Raw genomic sequence first — 16,725 nt, forward strand, 5'->3', positions numbered from 1 at the left:
ATCTGCCTTGTTGTGATATTCATGATAGATTTGTATTCATTCCTTGTTTTAGCCTTCCTAACTAGAACTTGATCGTATGATTGCATACTCAAGCACCCTTGTTTTCCCATCCTGACATCTATCTATCATATTAGGACTGCTAGAGAGGGCTAACCACCAATTTAGTATCTTAATAGGGCATATCATACTCGCGCATAGGCCTGGCTAGAACCCGTCGATCGATGTCCTCAACTGACTATCGATCAACGTTGGCAAAGGTGTATCGGTCGACGTCCCAATAGGACCATCGATCGACACTCTTTCGTTGTCGACATACTAACCGTTGAGAAACGAGATCTAGCCTGTTAACCAGTGAAACATGCGACAGCTGATCACTGAGTTAAGCGATTGAGCTCTAACATATCATGCATGCAACAAATAGGCATCTATAGGTATTATAATCTCCAACACCTGAATAGTGGCCCCGCATCTAATATCATTTCCAACCAAGTTACATTTACTCTTTACTTCGCTTGTTACTATTGCTATTTCATTTAAACATTTACAACTTTTAGAATAATAAACACTAGATTTAATTGTTTCCTAGCTCCTTGTGGATTCGATCCATAAGTACTACATCTGAATCTCTTTTGATGAGAGTAACACTCCTTAGGGTAATTTGAGTGGTATCATTTACTAAAAAGGTCAATGAGATTTTAGGGTCATAGCACGATTTTTACAATATAGATCATAGCACGATTTTTACATGTTCAAAGCATGTAACGACAGTTAGAACTTAAGAAAATACAAACTATATTTATAAACATAGTAGAGCGCTTTTCAAATGGAATGAAACATTGTAAAATAGTATAGAACAAAATATATCGCATTACATAATACGTCTATGTAAAATAGAACAAGAATCTGTCAATGGAATAGTATGCCAATTTATTCAACTTCATGCGTATGTATTATGTCTTTGTCGTCCTTGTTTTACAACCTGTAGAGAAGACCGGAGAAGAATTCTTTTTACTTTCCCCAAAATTTATTATTATGTGTGAATACTAGATGTCCATGATTTACTTTTGAAATGATTAATTATTTATTATAAATTATTTTCTCAACCGGTTGCTTTAGGCGGTAGAAATGTATTATTATATAAAATATACATTGTATTCTAACTATTTAGGTTGTTAATCAGTTAGTGAATTATTAAAAAATTCACGTATATGGTGCAATTTTCCATAAATTTTTACATTCATTCAAAAAAAATTTTTTGTCACCACAAGTTTCCTAAAAAACAATTTTATTTGGTTATTCAACACCAACCAAAATATAGAACATGTGTCAAATAATAAAAGGCCAGCCAATAAAAGCTCGCCACGTATAAAACCCTTTTGACAAACACAAGTTGAGAGTAGACTCGTCTCTCTCTCAGACTCTGACCGGAGCTTGACATGGCAGTGATTCTTGGTGTTAAACCCATCAGAATCTTCCTCTCTCGGCTCTGATTCTGCTGATAAATTTACTTCCGGGTACAATCACTTTCATATTCAACCTCGTTTTAAAAATATATATATATATATTTCGCCGTTGATTTTTACTGTAAAGACACATACAGAGAGCTTACTATGTCTCTGTGCAGGTTTTGTATCATAGAAGGACCTGAACAAGACTTTGCCAGAGACTGCCAAAAGAACAGGGCCCTTGGCATCATCAACGAAGAGCAAGACAAAGACTAACCTAATTTCCCATCTTTTATCCCTTTCTTGCCTCCATTGGTGAGTTTCCCATTACAATAAAAAGTGGAATCTTTATGCTTCAATTTTGTCTGAGATACACGAAGTAAATTGGTTTGTAGGCAAAGAAAATAATAAAGTTTGAATATCTTCAGGCACTATGTGAAAATTTGATACGAGTTGGATCCAATTTTGGTCAACTAGTTAATTGTGCCTAAATGGTTGGGCCATGCGATCAACAAAGAAGCCCGACTCCGACGAGCAGGAAGATATCGTTTCAACAAGCCGAAGATCGCGGAGCGATTGCAGAGATCGCGGAGTCAACCCGCTATAAGAAGAGATCGAGAGACACAGAAAGGGACACATTGAAAACCCTAGAGAGAGCTACACCCATACATCGACCTTCTTTTCACATAGCTTTAAGTCTTTTGTTTTGTCGATCTCATTAAAAACATTCGATCTTATTTCATTCTTTGTATTCGATCTTATTCATCAATAAAATCCATCTTTGCCTACCGGAATCTGATTACATCGCTTTGTTCTAAAGATATTGTTGCCTACATCATCTTTTCCCTAGATTAAACTCTCGATCACTATCAAATACTTAGTGTAGAATTTAGGATCTACAATACGTAAATAGTTATTTCCGCCTAAAACATTTTTAACATATGAAATATAGAGATTGTTAACATATAAAACTTTATAATAAACCGATGATTCTTATTCCTAGTTTTACACAAGCCTCAATTGATTATGAGAGATTACAAAGGAGGAGGAGGAGGAAGAGCCAGCTGGAATCCTTGGATGTAGCCGAGCGAGATGAAAGAGTTAGCTTATATGTTGTCAATGTCTTGTGTATACTTAACTTTCTTTTCCTTTCGTGATCCTGGTCCTGAGCACTTATACTCTCCATAGAACACCGTTCTGCTCATGCATCCGTGTAAATTTACATATAAATATATTTTTTGATATACCGTTTTGTAAGTGCATCATATAATATAATAAAATGGTTTTTGATTACGTACTTGTCACGCTCTGTTTGGGGTTTTTCAATGCCATCCAGACGGGTTAACAACACTTGACATGTCAGTGTATGCGTAAACGACCTTGGGGTGGCTCATCCATGCTCGACCCAAGTAAATCCCAGTTCCAGTCCCTGTAACTTTGCAGTGCACAAATGAGTACCCGCTTTTCTCTTCCGTGCTTTTTCCGGCATGAGCTGTGATCACTCTTAGTCCATCTCCCACAACGTTTAGTTGTGTACTCTTTTCATGCATCAACCAAAAAGGAGGATTTTAGTTAGAAATCATCACGAAAACATGCATGTATACAAGAGTTTAGGTCTTGTACGTACGAGGTGTGGGAACCGAAATTCGTACTGTCGATTTTCGTTTAATTAAAGAAACTAAGAAAACCCTAATTTCCCGGAAGTCCCGGATCTCTGCGAGAGCCAACGACAAGTGACCGAATATATGCGGAAATCATAGAAAGATAACAAACGAGTTTCCCAGAGGTCCCGGATCTCTGCGCAACTCGATAACAAAAGACGAAAAAGATACATAAAAGGTTTTTGATTGATTTCGGACTGAACCTTGTTAAAGGCTGCCTACGTACCCCTTTCGAGGATCAAGCCAAACGTAGTTCAATTGATAGAGCTGAACAAGAGACCGAACTGCATGGACGAGTTCGTCTAGTAATTGAGTGCCAGTCATAGAAACTTAACTTGTCGAGAATAAAGCCTAACGTTTCTAAGTGCAGAGAAATCCGAGTCTAAAAAGTTCTCCCCCATGCCTCTCGCCTAGGACTCCTTATATACTAGCTCCAAGGTCGGTTTATGCTTTTACTCTTCTGCTCTTAAGCCGTCATAGCATAAAATGGAGATATTCCATTTTTTACGATCTTCGTAATTATCCTCAAACTTTCGTATTTATCCGCGGAAACTTGACATTTATCTTTCCTTGCGCGCCAAGCGTAAACTGTGCTACGGTTTACGGGCTTGTGGTTAAGGAGTCGTAGGATGGGCCTCGAATCGTGTTTTAGGTCCCTTTGGGCCGTCTTCCGACTCGAAGCGTTTACTGCGACTTCTTTCGATAAAGAACGAACTTTCCGCGGTTTTATCCGCAAAGTTTGATTGATGATTTAGAATGGCGGAAAAAATGAACTGAGTTTGCTACGGTCTTCGGAAGATAGCATCGAAGGATAGACGAGAATGCATGGACTGTTGTCGTATCGACGTTTCGGAAGAGCTCGGTCGCTACGTAGCGACCGAGCGGGACGGACGCTCGGTCGCTACGTAGCGACCGAGCTGTGAGCGTGCTTGGTCGCCGCGTATCGATCGAGCTTGGCTTGCCTGCGGTCCGATTTCCATACTCGAGCGTGCCCGCGGCCGATTTGGATACATGTATGTTGCCTTCGGACAATCGGTATTTAGTGGTTCGATTGAAATTTGAACAAGATTTTACCGCAAGGCTCTTCGTAAAGATATCTTTATGAAGATTAGTTTTCGTAAAAACGTTCATGCTGATTTTTACGGACTTTCAGACATTGATTCTGTTGTGACCGATTTTGACCCCAACACGAGGTATAAAGAGCGTACGAGGTATAAAGAGCGTCCGCTCCCAAAGATGAAATCAAATGTCCCTTCGATGTAACAGTCTTTGAAGAAATGGTTTCCAGTGTCATCACAAATCGTGTCTTGATAACCATAGAGTTTACAGTTATAGAATGTTGCTTTGTTGCCAGAGATTCTCATAGATAAAGCTTGCTCCTTTCTTTTTTCCATCCGGCATTGGAGCAGAATTCTACCAATTTTTTTAAATGTTATATAGACATCTTTAATGTTACAATGATGAATCTAGGGTTTATTACATAGGCTACCTAAATTCGTAATCTAGGGTTTATTACGGCGAACTCTGGTTCGAACCCCGCTGGCCACACGGATATGGGCTATTGTTTTCAGCTCATTTGAATATCCAGGAGAGGGTCTATCAGTGGGCTGTACCTCCACCCAGAGGTTAGGTATGTGTCTTTAATAGACCCGGGTTTAACCCTTTTGGTTATCAAAAAAAAAAAAAGAAGATTTTTAAGATGAAAATATACCTTGACAATGATGTTTATGGCCATGAAGTAGTCGGACAAGACAATGAGAGTTGCGCTATCGACTGTTCCGTATTCGACTGCCGTACCGTCGAATGTCAACACGGGCATTGCATTTGGATTACCGTACAATGTGATGAAAGGCTTGTTTCTATCGATTGTAACCTTCTCTTTGTATTCCCCGTGACCTAACTTTATGATCACGCGTTCCTTGTTCCCTACGGGTACACTATTTATCGCCTCGGTTAATGTCTTGAAATCGCCTCTTCCATTTTGTCTCACATGCATTTATAGATACACCAAAATTATTCTCATGAATAAAACCAATCTTTAATTATTATCATGCATTATTTTGACGGCCTAATTGACTTTAGCATTGACCAATTTAGTTACAATTTATTTAGAACACTAGTACTATTTGAATGTAATGATCTGAATATTGTTATGCCTTAATAACACGCGGGGTCGCCTCAGCAGTCAACAGAGCTGGAGCTAACGTGTCTTTTCTAGTAGTCAACTGATATATCTTGGATTTGACCCGTTTTCATCTATGGTATATAGGTGTTTTACTATATTTATATCTATGGTTTCTACTCTTCTAGGTATGTTTTTAGGTTCAGGTGCATTTCAGAGTAAAGCTATGACTTTGGAACATTTTGGAGCTTAAAAGACATTTCACCCGAGCTGACCATGTAGAGGTCGACGAGAGGAATAACAATCGATCGATACACATCCAGTGCTATCGATCGACACCATGAGATGCCTCGACAAATGAAGATTAATATTGATCGATGTACACAAGTACCATCGATCGATGTCGAGACATTGGACATGCGACATTTCGGATCCAGCGGACTTGAAGCCCTAGTCCAAGCCAAATTACAAAAATGCCCTGACGAGTTTTTAACCTAGTAGATTATATACTGCCTAAATGTTTTGACGGAAAGAGAGCTTTTTGTTACAGTTTCACTTTGGGAGAGAAAGAGAGTTTTGGAGAAAAGATCACTTGTGATTGGAACTCCTTGTTTTCAATTCTTTTCATATATACTATGAATTTCTATTTCTTCATTGTCATGAATTACTTTGCTATGTCTGAGTAGTTCAATTATTAGATCCAGGGTTCAGATAGGTTTGTGGGATTAGCCCCAAACTAAAGATCTACCTTGTTGTGATATTCATGATAGATTTATATTCATTGCTTGTTTTAGCCTAGCTAACTAGAACTTGATCATAGGATTGCATATTCAAGCACCCTTGTTATCCCATCATGACATCTATCTATCATATTAGGACTGTTAGAGAGGGCTAACCGCCAATTTAGTATCTTAATAGGGTACATCATACTCGCGCATAGGCCTGGCTAGAACCCGTTGATCGATGTCCTCAACTGACTATCGGTCGACGTAGATAAATGTGTATCGGTCGATGTCCCTATAGGACCATCAATCGACACTCTCTCGTTGTTAACATACTAACCGTTGAGACACAAGATCTAGCTTGTTAACCACTAAAACATGCGACAGCTGATCACTGAGTTAAGCAGTTGAGCTCTAACATATCATGCATGCAAAAAATAGGCATCTATAGATATTATAATCTCCAACACCTGAATAGTGGTCATGCATCTAATATCATTTCCAACCTAGTTACATTTACTATTTACTTCGCTAGTTACTATTGCTATTTCATTTCAACATTTACAACTCTTAGAATTAATAAACACTAGATTTAATTGTTCCCTAGCTCCTTGTGGATTCGATCCCTAAGTACTACATCTGAACCTCTTTTGATGAGAGTAACACTCCTTAGGGTAATTTGAGTGGTATCAAATTTGGCGCCGTTGCCGGAGAGCTTTGATCGCCATTAGATTTAGTTTTATTGATTCTTATTCTTTTCTCTACCCCCTTTCTAACATTAATCTTTTTCTTGTCTTTTCAGGTGCATGCCCAGCGGTACCAGAAGCAATAAGGAGAAAGACTTGCTGTTCTCAGACTATCCTGCTCACTTGGAACGCACCATCCGTAGAGGTCAACGTTCCACATCGCTTGACGCAACAACTTTGTCATCGCTCGATACGCACAACCAACCGTCGACCGACACCAGACCTTCATCGTCGATCGATCCTAATCGTTCGACAACGATCGATAGTACACCGCGTACATCGATCGATACCGTGTCGTCAAAAATGGTAAACTTTATTATTCTAACACAGGACGAGAACGGAAACCTGTATGACCAGGACGATCATCTGCGTAATGCAACAGGTCAGAAAATAGACGTTCAGGAGACTGTAATCCCTGATGCTGATACTACAGGAGCTGCTCAACCTGTAGACGAGGACGCTCGATCGATACCACTGGCCGACTACAATCGCCCAGATGAGTACTATTTCAACAGATCAGCAATTCGACTTCCAGAGATCCAGAAGCAGAATTTTGAGCTGAAGCCTCAATACTACACTCTCGTGACGCAGATACCCAACTCAAGGTTACCGCACGAGCACCCTATGGACCATCTAGAACGGTTCGAGGATTTAATAGCTGCTATTCGGATGGAAGGAGTCCCCGAAGATTACCTGCTGTGCAAGCTCTTCAGATACACGCTGAATGGAGAAGCGATGCACTGGCTTAGGCAGCTACCCACAGGATCCTTAACATCGTGGGCCGACATAAAAAAATGCTTTCTTACGAAATTTCTTCGATGAGGCGCGCGCTGAAGAACTCCGGAACAAAATTTCCACATTCTCGCAGGAAGCGGGAGAGTCCTTCAAAGATGCGTGGATTAGATTTAGGTTCTTCCAGCGAGACTGTACACACCACAGATTTAACAAAGTGCAGCTGCTAAGCACTTTCTTCCGAGGTCTCGCCTTATAGTATCAAATGGCTCTTGATACGGCGAGTGAAGGAAACTTCACTACTCGGAATCCATTAGAAGTTGTGAGACTTATCGAAAACCTTGCTAACAGCAGCGGCACCAAAAACACTGACTCTGAACGGAAGAAGTCTGTAGCCTCTATCGGGAAGGAACAAATGGACGAAGTAAGAGCTAAGTTAGATGTGGTGCATGAGCTTCTTAGGAAGCAAGTCCGTTAAGCTGAAGGAGAAGTAGCAGATACGGAAGGAGAAGAAAATGTGAACTACATCGGAGGTACCGGATTCCAAAAATTTGGAAACCAGGGCGGAAACAGAAACTTCTTTGGAAATGGTCAAAGAAGTAACCAAAGTTCACAATTTCAAAAACCCTTCAACAACAGCAAAAGCTACTCGAACTCCTACTACCAGAATCCACCACCCCAGACTCAGGAAAGCAAGATCGAAGAAATGCTTGATCGAGTACTGTTAGGACAAGAACAAATCACCGTGGATTTCAACGGTAAAATAGACTCCGCCTACAACAATCTGAACACCAAAATCGAGACCTTAGGGACACAGGTGAGAAAACTTGAAACGCAAGTGATTCAGACTGGCGAAACTATAAAGAGGAAAGAAGCTTTCGCTAGAGAGGCAGGAGCTGAAAAGGGAAAACACTACGTAAATGCCATCATAGATGATGATTTCCGGCAAGTGGTGAGACATGAAAAGCTCGAGGAAGGAGACTTCGAAATCGAAAGCTCCATGAGTCTCGGTGGATCCCAATGGTGTCAACCGATGTCGATGAACTCGCATCGATCGACAGAACATGACGAAGATCGATGGACGGATAACTCCAGTCATCGATCGACGTCGTCCGCTAAATCGACTGAATGCAATGCAGTTCGAATTCTAATGAGGAATTCGCAGCTAAGCATCCTCACCCACCCTCCCCTTTCTATGATAAAATCGATCGATCAGTTGAACCAACCATCGATCGACAGAGTGAGTCCGACGTCGATAGACACAACACACCACCCATCGATCGACAGGCACCTCTGACATACCGAGTGCGGTTACCCTCAATCGATTATGACTATATCAACGCACTCAGACCACCACCGAAACCATTAGCTAACCCGCCCGAACAAAAACCCGACCCTTTAAATAGTTCACCAGAACCAGTTCAAGAAGATCAGGAAACTGAAGGGAGAAGGTTAATGAAAGAAAGGAAAAAATTACTAAAAGCCTTAAGAGGGAAGCTAACGATAAGGAGATGGATGGTTTCACTAAAAGAGTCCTCATAATCCCAATCGAAAAACCTTTTGATGAAGCTTACTTCACACACCGGTTGTGGATGTTCTTCAGAGAAACAAAGGTAACTGAGGAGGACATTAGGAGAATGTTTCATCAAGTCAGAGGGAAGATGATAGAAAGGATCACATTGACGAAGAAGAGTGATCCTGGGAAGTTCGCAATACCATGCGTAGTCAAGGGTGTTGAATTTCCCCATTCAATGTGTGACACAGGAGCATCAGTTAGTATCCTCCCTAGGATCATGGCAGACCAGTTTGGTTTGACCATCGAACCTTCAATAGAATCCTTCACCTTCGTGAATCTTTCAGAAAAACGATCAGGAGGTATCATAAGAGACCTGGAAGTACAGATTGGTAATGCCCTTGTCCCGGTAGATTTTCATGTCCTGGACATCAAGCTTAACTGGAACTCTTCACTTCTACTTGGAAGATCTTTCCTAGCTACAGTAGGAGATGTATGAGACATGAACAAAAACAAATTGTGTCTGACGCTGATAGACCCCAACATCCACTACGACCCTAACCAACCTAAGAGAAAGGTTATTAATTCTGTGGATTATGGGAAAGAACTTGGCTTCATTGGCGCATGCCATTGTGGAGCAGAGTACGAATCGGAGTACGAAACATAGTACTCGGAATCGATCGACACCCCCACTTTTCCATCGCTCGATTCCAATGAGTCAACGGTGACCGATGACTGCAACAACACGTCGCTCGACGTTGATCAACCGGTTGACCATTATGCTCTACCAAATCATTGTTACCCACACTTAGCCTTCCAACCTCCAAGCAAGAGAGGATGTGATGATTATTCCATAGGCAGTTGGGCAGACAGTGGTTTCCATGAAACTTTTGCAGTTGACACTGTAATTACTTCACCTAACGAGGAACATACAAAGGAATACGATGAGGATTATTGAAAGGAACGTGCAATAGAAATGTCTTTGCAGGATAAAAAATTTGAAACACATCAGTTAACCAACACGTTTCCAACATCGCTCGACGAAGTGCACTCCACATCGATCGATACCCACCCTCGTCCAGCAAAACAACCGCTCACATCGATCGACACCCATCCAGGTACATCGATTGATATTCGCACCGCAGCGAAAATCTAGGAGCAGGAGAATATTCCCTCTCCAACTAGGTTTATAGATACCTATTTAAAACGTTTTGCACCCCAAAACCACCTCCACACACCAGAGCAGACACACAAGCAGAAAAGATGAACAGTGTTCCGTCTACATCAACAGAAAAATCCATGAAGGGCAATTATCTCAAGAACACAAGTTCTGCAGAAATTATTCTGCCCTCGATCGATGCATCTGTATCAACATCGATCGATACTACTCTTAAACCTAATCTTTCTATTTCTAAATTTAATGATAATGCAAACATTGATTATGGTTTTCTAACACCTGATGAATTTGGTATTTTCAGGGACCCAGATGGCAACGCACGTGCAATGGATGGAAGGATCTTACAAGTGCCCAGAGAGGACATAGCAGATATCCTTCAAGTGGTCAATGGACCTGACAACCTATTCTCACAGCAACGTGGCACTCCAGACGTCATTCAAACCGATCCAAACACACACGTAGGAGTCGCCGCAACAGAAATCAACCCAAATCTATCACGCCAACCAAAAGGCCACACATCGATCGACGGGACACCTCAGACATCGATCGACAGGGTAACACCAACGTCGATCGATACGGATGACCCGACGTCGATCGATAGACGTTACGAATTTGGACACCGCGCTTTAGACATGTACGGAGTCGGAAAGTTTATTTGGGAACGAAGAGAGTCTACAGAAATGAGTGTGGAGTCTACAGAAATGAGTGTGGACACGCACGAGGCGTAGCTGGTGAGATGATACCTGTCACAAAGGACGACATCAGGAAATTATTGGAAAGAGCATCTGTTTTTGAAGAGGACCACATCTGTCTTCCAGAACATGCCAATTCCTTCACACTCACAAGACTGGCACCAGAACTCTACACCAAAGATGAAATCAACGAGATGGTGACTGGTATTTGTGGAGCTCAGGAAAAACTGGGAGAGGAGCTCAAATCATTGGTAGAAGATACACATCAACCTTTGGATAGAGGCTACAATGAGTTTTTCAGAAGTATGGTAGAAATGAGGACAAAAATTGAGAGTTTACGTCAGCAACTTGAGAAGGAAGCCACGACCTCAGCATCGATCGACGCAACACATGCACCATCGATCGACGTCAGTCTTCCTACAGCCCAGATCCCTACAGAACCGCAATGTTCAGCAGAACACAAGGATGAATGGGAAGTATCATACATCAACACGAGGATAAACGACATGCACTACCCTCTCAACAACAACGTGGACTGGCTGAACACCAAAATCGAGCTACTACAGCAAGATCTGGACACCATTCGCAAGAAGGACCTACAACCAGCCACATCGATCGACGTGTGTACCATCACATCGCTCGACGCTAAGATCTCAGCCATGGATATTAGGCTGCAGACTTACGAAATCATGCATGACCGCTTCGTATCACCAGTCATGCTAGACTTAAATAAATTGTCTAGTCAAATACTTCATGCCCAAAGAGATATTGATAACATTACTAATCAATATTTTTTGCAGGCAAACTCATTTTCGATCGACAGGCTACGAGAGCCATGGATCGATGGCAAAAATAATGTGGAGTCACTTCCCTACACAGAAGCAGAGGTTGACAAGATCACATCCAAGATCTACACTGCGATAGACACCATGGAGGAACGACTTGACAAACGCTGCGATGACATCTACTTTCCATTCGACAACAGAATTAGTGGACTAGACAGCCACGCAGAATGGCTACAAAAAGAAGTCAAAGCCATTCAGAGGAAACTCGCAGCCCAACACCAGATATCAGCATCGATCGACAGAAATCGCACGATGGTAAGTCGCTGAGATCGACCGACGAACACATAATAGCATCGATCGACACCGAATCTACACCTGCCAGCGAGCAACTGATACACAACACGATGGAGTCAATGCACAAGGAACTGACAGAACTTTCAGCATACGCCTATAACAACATAGGCTGGCACCAGGTCAGCATTGACAACATTCAAGATAGGCTACAACACATCTCCAATGTACTTGAGAAGATGAATGACAAATGGACAAGAAATGATGAGGCCACAAGAAGTTTCATTGCATCTTGGTCCAGTATGTGCAGAGATGACGTGGATGCTTGATTTCCAACAAGCAGCTGTTTCTCCACTAAATAGCCAATCACTACCACAGTCAAGCTAAATGACTATAACCAAGCGCTGAGTGGGAGGCAACCCACTATTAGGTATTTTATTTAGGTTTTATTAGCTTACATTTATTTACTTTCGTTTTATTTCTTTCAGATTTAGGAGACCCAAGTAGGAGGACCTGAATATCGACCGCCGACGAGATGTCGACATCGCTCGACAAACACAAACACGCGACGATCGATGTAACACTTTCCCATCGATCGATATCTAATCCAGTCAGATGTATCTTCCCCAGTTGTTACATTTCGTACCTATGAATTATTCCATCATAACTCCGGATGAGTTACAATGGAACAATGTAATTTAAGTCTGTGGGAGATTTACTGATATAATTTATTTTATTCTTATATATAAAAGGAATTTTAAATAAATTATGCGTAGCTATTGAAAATAGGGCCTATAATCTTATATCGATTTAAACTTGAATATCCAACCAATCTTTAGCACCATTTTAGATTTACTGATTGCAGATAGCACTGTAGATGCTAAAGCAGATCAACCTATCAACTACACACTTGCCTTGAACGTATGAAGTAACCGAAGCTGATTTCCAACACTAAACCTGACATAACCGCTTGTCTTGGGGCTTGGTATACATGGGATCAGATTCTTCAGACAGGTCTGGAAGGTAACGCCTTGTGTAGATTATTTATCACATTTTCTCTCTCTAAATTTCGACCCTAGATTAGTTAGTGATTTATATTCATTTCAAAAAATAAAAAATAAATAAAAGATCTATTGTTTACTTAGGATGAGTCTGAACAGGACTTGGTGGCTAAAACCATTAAGGCATGATTCATAAAGACTCCAATAAAAGAATTCGAAACGGGACTTGGAGGCGGCAATCTTCAAGGCTCGCTTTCACAAAGAATTCTTGGATATAGGTCAAAAAGAAGTGAACAGAGCTTGGTGGCAACCACCATTAAGTTTTGATTCATGGAAGCCTGTCCAATCTTGGTCACTGATCCTGCAATGGAAGCAGACTTTGACTCAAGAGAGAAAATTAGAGAGAGAGAAATTAGGAACTAACTTTTACCTGCAGCTCCAGATACTTGTCTGAAATCCTTGCATCCAATGATCGACACTCCCAAGGTAAAACATTCACTTTATATTTATGCTAGGAAATGAAGTCAGTAGAGGGGATGTCAGACGTGAATTGCTGAGTTGTGTTATATTAGAAATGGTTGCTAAGTTAAGATATTGCATAGTGTGCTTCTGTGATTAGGAATTTTTAGATGTGGTTGCAAAACTGTTGAGGAAAAGATTTCTATGGTTTAAAATCTGTAAGTCCCTAATATTTTCAAACCTCTTTCAGAGAGACTGCATGTATGTTTTGCTTGAGGACAAGCAAAAGGGTAAGTCTGGGGGAGTTGATATACCTTGGATTTGACCCGTTTTCATCCATGGTATATAGGTGTTTTACTATATTTATATCAATGTTTTCTACTTTTCTAGGTATGTTTTCAGGTTCAGGTGCATTTCGGAGTAAAGCTATGACTTTGGAGCATTTTGGAGCTTAAAAGACATTTCACCCGAGCTGACCATGTAGAGGTCGACGAGAGGAAGAACAATCGATCGATACACATCCAGTGCTGTCGATCGACACCATGAGATGCCTCGACAAATGAAGATTAATACCGATCGATGTACACAAGTACCATCGATCGATGTTGAGACATTGGACATGCGACATTTCGGATCCAGAGGACTTGAAGCCCTAGTCCAAGCCAAATTACGAAAATGCCCTGATGAGTTTTTAACCTAGTAGATTATATACTGCCTAAATGTTTTGACGGCAAGAGAGCTTTTTGTTATAGTTTCACTTTGGGAGAGAGAGAGAGTTTTGGAGAGAAGATCACTTGTGATTGGAACTCCTTGTTTTCAATTCTTTTCATCTATACTATGAATTTCCATTTCTTCATTATCATGAATTGCTTTGCTATGTCTGAGTAGTTCAATTATTAGATCCAGGGTTCATATAGGTTTGTGGGATTAGCCCCAAACTATAGATCTGCCTTGTTGTGATATTTATGATAGATTTATATTCATTGCTTGTTTTAGCCTAGCTAACTAGAATTTGATCATAGGATTGCATACTCAAGCACTCTTGTTATCCCATCGTGACATCTATCTATCATATTAGGACTGCTAGAGAGGGCTAACTGCCAATTTAGTATCTTAATAGGGCATATCATACTCTCGCATAGGCCTGGCTAGAACCCGTCGATCGATGTCCTCAACTGACTACCGGTCGACGTAGGCAAAGGTGTATCGGTCGACGTCCCTATAGGACCATCGATCGACACTCTTTCGTTGTCAACATACTAACCGTTGAGACACGAGATCTAGCTTGTTAACCAGTGAAACATGCGACAGCTGATTACTGAGTTACGCGGTTGAGCTCTAACATATCATGCATGCAACAATTAGGCATCTATAGATATTATATTCTCCAACACCTGAATAGTGGTCCTGCATCTAATATAATTTCCAACCAAGTTACATTTACTATTTATTTCGCTAGTTACTATTGCTATTTCATTTAAACATTTACAACTCTTAGAATTAATAAACACTTGATTTAATTGTTCCCTAGCTCCTTGTGGATTCGATCCCTAAGTACTACATCTGAACCTCTTTTAATGAAAGTAACACTCCTTAGGGTAATTTGAGTGGTATCACCAACGAAGGGACGTTGTTGTTGAACCACTGCTCGATTCGGTTTTTGTTCTGAAGAATTGGTGTAGCATCGTTACCATAAACCACGGGCCATGTAATCACGACCAGCAAGATTGTTAGTATTAAGGACACGCAATTGTATCCCATTTCTTACTATTTCTTTTTGTAGAATAAAGATGAATAACTCTTGTTCTTTTCTGATGGTATATGTATATTAGGAATTTTTTCTTTCTCAAAGAAAGTATGCACTAGACATTATTTCGGAAACGGGTCTTCTCGGTTGTAAACCTGTGTTGACTCCAACGGAACTAAATCATAAGCTGACTAAGATCAAAGGTCCGGCTCTTGCTGATCCTACTCCTTATCTTCGTCTAGTTGGCAGACTTGTCTACCTTACTTTTACTCGTCCGGAACTGTGTTACAGTGTCCATATTCTATCGCAACAGATGCAGAAACCAATCCAAGAACATTTGGATGCTGCTTTACGGGTTGTTCATTATCTCAAAAGCTCTCCGGGCCAAGGGATTCTTCTTCGTTCAGATTCAAATCTCCAGGTGACAGTATACTGCTATTCGGATTGGAATGCTTGTCCTGTCTCCAGACGTTCTCTGACTGCCTACATATGCTTACATGGTGATTCTCCTATATCTTGGAAGACTACGAAGCAGGATGTAGTGTCTCTTTCGTCTGCTGAAGCAGAGTATTGTGCCATGGCTGATACTTTGAAGGAACTGAAGTGGATCAAGAAGTTACTCGTCTCTTTTAATATTCCACATCCTTCCCCTATGCGTCTTTTCTGTGACAGTCAATCAGCAATCTACTTAAGCGTACTAAGCATGTTGAGTCTGATTGACATTTTGTACGCGACGCTGTTACTGCCAAGTTTATATCCTTGGAGCATATTTGTACAAAGAACAGCCAGCTGATCTCCTTGCTAAGTCACTTCCTTCTCCTTCGTTTCTTTATATCATGTCCAAGTTTGGTCTTCAAGACATTTCACCTCCAACTTGAGAGGGGGTGTAGAGATAAGGACATAGTATAATAATAAGATTAGAATTTATCCTCCTTGTAGTTATCTAATGTGTTATTCCCATTACGATTGGGAACGATATTCTTGTATATATATTCAGCTTTCACATCATACTCAGACTTTACATTCATAACATGGTATCAGAGCTGAATATATATACAAGAATATCGTTCCCAATCGTAATGGGAATAACACTTTAGATAACTACAAGGAGGATAAATCCTAATCTTATTATTATAATATGTCCTTATCTCTATATAATTCCAAGGGACATTAACTAATATATCTTATATATTAAAAGAGAAGTCACAACTTTGACTCATGTGTGATTTTTTAAAAAATGGACCTAATGGACCTATTACTAGAAAATCATGTTACATTTAATTTATAATCTTATCATTATTATAGATCTAAATAACTCACTTTCTAGATTATAGGAACTAAATAATATGTCTACTACATTATAGGAATTAAATAATTATCAATCTTTTCCAAGCCAAAAACATGATATGAAAACAACCAATTCAATAAAAAAAAATATACAATAAAATTATTATGTTTTAACAAGTGATAGACATACCTCATATATATTATACTAATATATACCAATGTAGAATTAAAAATAAACTATTTCTATAAAAATAAATGAAAATAAACACCCGCGCGGTTGCGCGGGTCGAGATCTAGTAAAAGTTTATGATCAATCCACTAACATGAATCTAACATGGTATCAGA

General features: G+C 40.3%; 1 pseudogene; it reads right to left on the reverse strand.

The window, feature by feature from the left end:
• Positions 1-533: 533 nt before the first annotated feature.
• Positions 534-16,617, reverse strand: LOC106427561 (annotated as a pseudogene).
• Positions 16,618-16,725: the final 108 nt, after the last annotated feature.

Source organism: Brassica napus, chromosome A1 (genome assembly GCF_020379485.1).
Source record: "Brassica napus cultivar Da-Ae chromosome A1, Da-Ae, whole genome shotgun sequence".
Lineage (NCBI taxonomy): Eukaryota > Viridiplantae > Streptophyta > Magnoliopsida > Brassicales > Brassicaceae > Brassica > Brassica napus.